We start from the raw sequence: 4,571 nt of genomic DNA on the forward strand, positions 1-4,571 counted from the left end.
AATATACTCACTCCAGTGAATCTGGACTTACGAATCCGTAGTCCCATGTCTAGCGTACCTTTGACATATCTCAGAATACGCTTGACTGCTTCCCAATGATCCACCGTTGGCTGAGACAGGAACTGGCACACTTTGTTCACTACGAAGGAGATATCAGGACGAGTGAGGGTCAAATACTGAAGTGCCCCAACCACACTGCGATACCGAAAGGAGTCACTACCCAGTAGTGCACCACTATGACGTGAGAGACTCTCGGATGTAGCAAGCGGAGTGGAAGTGGCCTTGCAGTTCTCCATGTTGACGCGATGAAGAAGATCTAAAGCATACTTTTTCTGCGTCAAGGTCATGCCCCCTGAATGAAAGGACGCTTCCAAACCAAGAAAGTACTCGAGGCGACCCAAATCTTTGATGGGAAAGCTAGCAGACAACGACTGCACAAGACGATCCACCACGACGGGGGTAGAGCCAGCAATCACAATATCATCAACGTACACCAGCATGTATATCTGTATAGTACCCTGGGAGAAGATGAACAGAGATGCATCTGATCTGGAGGCAACAAAACCGAGCTGCAAAAGGCGCTGACTCAAACGAGCATACCAGGCACGGGGTGACTGCTTGAGACCATAAATAGACCGTTGAAGTTTGCAGACATGAGAGGGATAAGTGGCATCCTCGAACCCAGGTGGCTGCTGCATGTACACATCTTCGGCCAATAACCCATGTAAAAAGGCATTGCTCACATCAATCTGTCGGAGGCTCCAGCCACGAGACACAACAAGAGACAAAACCAAGCGAACCGTGGCAGGCTTCACCATTGGGCTAAAAGTATCTCCGTAGTCAATCCCGTGCTGTTGAGTGAAACCACGAGCAACAAGACGAGCTTTGTGCTTATCAACAGACCCATCCGGACGGTGCTTGGTTTTGAAAATCCACTTGCAGCTCACAATATTAACACCAGGTGGCCGAGGCACCAACACCCAGGTGTTAGTGTGAAGGAGAGCAGCAAACTCCTCGGACATGGCGGCACGCCAGGCAGGTTCACCCAGAGCATCACGATGTGAAACCGGCGCGGCGAAGAAGGCACGACGGCGAGAGTCGTACCGAACCGTGCCATCAGTGTAAGACTTCTCCTTGCGCGTATGATCACGATGGCGTGTAACCATAGCATGCGCCGGAGCTGCATCGCCAGTAAGAGAAGACGACGGCGACGAGGGCTCGGCCGAGGGTGTCGCGGCTGAGGGGACCTCAGCAGGAGGCGACACGGGCCGAGAGACGATGGTGTGCGGGACCGGCCCAGGCGAGGGCGGCGGCTCCGGCGACGGACCAGGCGAGGGTGGCAACCCAGCCGCACCGGGCGAGGGTGGCGACCCAGCCGCGTCCGCGGTCGCGCCATCAGGCGAGGCAGCCGCATCCGCCTCGGGCGGTGGGACATGCACGTCGGGCGCATCAGGAGGCGTCGGAGCAGCAACATGTACCTGGGGGGAACTCAAAGCAATATCACCTGCAAAAGACAAGTTAGATGACAAATAGGACAGGTCATATTTGCGCACATGGACATCCGGAACCGGTTCATCGAAGGGAAAAGTGAGTGCATGTTCAAGAGAAGCAGGATCAACCGAAACGCCGGGTTGAGAGTAAGGGAACACAGTCTCGTCGAAAACAACATCACGAGAGATGTATATCCGACCGGAGGTACGGTCAAGACACTTATAGCCCTTATGCAAAGGACTATAGCCAAGGAAAACACACATCTTGGACCGAAACTCAAGTTTGTGAGCATTGTACTTGCGGAGACTAGGCCAACAAGCACACCCAAAAATCCGAAGGGAAGAGTAGTTGGGCTGAATATGAAACAGACGAAACAAAGGTGTGTCCTTGTTGAGAACCGGAGTGGGCATACGGTTGATGAGGTAACATGCCGTAAGAAAAGCCTCATCCCAAAACCGAAGTGGAAGAGAGGAGTGCGCAAGCAAGGCAAGACCGGTCTCGACCAAGTGTCGGTGTTTGCGCTCGGCAATACCGTTCTGCTGAGAGGTATGCGGACATGACACTCGGTGAGAGATGCCCGTGCGTTGAAAGTAGCGATGGAGCTTGTGGTATTCACCACCCTAGTCAGACTGAACGGCTTTGATTTTATAATCCAGAAGGCGTTCGACATGAGCCTGAAAGTTGTAGAAAACTTGCTCAACATCAGACTTGTGTTTAAGCAAATAAATCCAGGTGAAGCGCGTGTAGTCATCAATAAAACTAACATAATATTTGTACCCTCCCGACGAAGCAAGAGCGGGACCCCAAACATCTGAATGTATTAATTCAAGAGGTACAGTAGTGATGTGAAACAAAGTAGAATAAGGTAGTTGATGACTCTTAGCACGCTGACATGCATCACAAACTAACGATGAATTATTTGAACTAGAACACGGAAGTTCATGACTCCGAACAATGGAAGTGACCACATTATTTGTAGGATGACCAAGACGTTGATGCCATTGCGACGACGAAACTCGAACACCGGAGGAGGCACGGTGAGACGATGAAGATGACGCACGAGCGAAGGGGACCGGATAGACCCTCCCGTAACTTCTACCGTGAAGGATGACGCGCCTGGTTGCTTTGTCCTTAACAAGGAAAAAACGACGGTGAAATTCAACAAACACGTCATTATCACAAAGAAGACGATAAACAGAGAGAAGATGCTGGCTGATGTGTGGAACATGAAGGATGTTGTGCAGTTTAAGAGATGAACCGGGTAAACGCGAATGACCAATGTGTGAAATAGACAAACCTGCACCATTGGCCACCTGAACCTGATCCTTGCCGTCATAGCGCTCTGATACCAAGTTAGAAACACAGGTTTAGGGTTTTGCGTGGGTGGTTGACATCCAGCCTCACGTCTCAATATATAGAGGATCACAATTACAATTACATACGTATACAAATACGTGTACAAGGACAATATACTAGACCCTACTTTACAAAGCAATGCTTGTGTGGTAAATAAAGAGATAATATCTTCTGTTTCGTCCGAACCCTCAGTTAGTAGCTATAAATTGTTTGGACATTATGTCTGACAAGGTAAGTTTTCTTATGTCTGAAATCTAATAGAGCGAGCAACATCATGAGATGGAAGATTCATTCATACAGGGTAAAATTTCCTTACTGCCATTATGCAATGGTGGTTGACGATATGAGACAACAACAACATTATGTACTGGCATCTCTTTGCGGGTTTGTAATTGTCAAAACTTCTCCGGGAGGAGCGAGGGATCTCTACTCTAGCTGGTCGTCGTCGTCGCCGCCTTCATCGCCGACGAAGGGCCCGATCCGCCACTCGCTGCCATAGTAGGAGTTGGGCAGGCCGAGCCAGAACTTGAATGCCTCCTCCGCGCGCTTGCGCTCCCTCCGGCGGTCCTGCCTGGCCTGCGACGCGTGCTTGCTGGTGAACATCCTCGAGTGCATCTCGATGTAGATCTTCTTGTACTTGGTCTTGTTGGGCGCGATGCCGTTGTAACGCCCTCGATGCGGCTATAGCTCCCACGTGTCGAGGCACGACTTAGAGGCATAACCGCATTGAAAGCAATGTCGCAAGTCAGGCAATCATTACAACATCCCATGTAATATATAATAAAAGGGGGTGATAACATAGTTGGCTTACACTCGCCACGTCACATCAGAGTACATAAATAACATCCATCAAACAAACACTCATGGCCCGACTACGGCGCCAAAATAGAAAAGAACCCAACATGCGACAAGGTCCTGAATCGATAACCCCAACTAGGCACCACTACTGATCATCTGGAAAGGACACGTAGTATCGTTGAGAGTCCTCGTCGAACTCCCACCTGAGCTCGTAATCGTCAACTGGAGCAGAATCACCTGGACCTGCATCTGGAGTTGTAGCATCTGTGAGCCACAAGGACTCAGCAATCTCACACCCACGCGATCAAGACTATTTAAGCTCATGGGAATGGATAAGGCAAATATATGTGGAGCTGCAGCAAGCGACTAGCATATGTGGTGGCTAACTTATACGCAAAAGAGAGCGAGAAGAGAAGGCGAAGCACGAGCGGGAAGCTAAAGGAACATCCTGCGCAAGCATAACTCCAACACCGTGTCCACTTCCCGGACTCCGCCGAGAAGGGGCCATCACGGTAACACACACGGTTGATTCATTTTAATTAAGTTTAGTTCAAGTCATCTACAACCGGACGTTAACAAATTCCCATCCGCCCATAACCGCGGGCACGGCTTTCGAAAGATCAATCCCCGCAGGGGGTCCCAACTTAGCCCATAACAAGCTCTCACGGTCAACGAAGGAATAGACCTCCACCCAAGACACACCGATCAGACTCGGTATCTCGGTACAACAAGATGATTCGACAGGTTAAAACAAGTCCAGCAACACCGCCCGAATGTGCCGACAAATCCCGATAGGAGCTGCACATATCTCTTTCTCAGGGCACGCTCGGATAGGTCAAGCTACGAGTAAAACCAAACCTCAAGTTTCCCCGAGGTGGCCCCGCAGGCTGCCTGGTTCGGACCAACACTCAGAGGAGCACTGGCCC

At 50.4% G+C, this 4,571-nt stretch overlaps 1 pseudogene; it reads right to left on the bottom strand.

Moving 5' to 3' along the window:
- Positions 1-3,273: 3,273 nt before the first annotated feature.
- The window catches only part of LOC119305423, a 6,838-nt pseudogene continuing 5,540 nt past the window's right edge, over positions 3,274-4,571 (bottom strand).

Source organism: Triticum dicoccoides, chromosome 5B (genome assembly GCF_002162155.2).
Source record: "Triticum dicoccoides isolate Atlit2015 ecotype Zavitan chromosome 5B, WEW_v2.0, whole genome shotgun sequence".
Taxonomy (NCBI): domain Eukaryota; kingdom Viridiplantae; phylum Streptophyta; class Magnoliopsida; order Poales; family Poaceae; genus Triticum; species Triticum dicoccoides.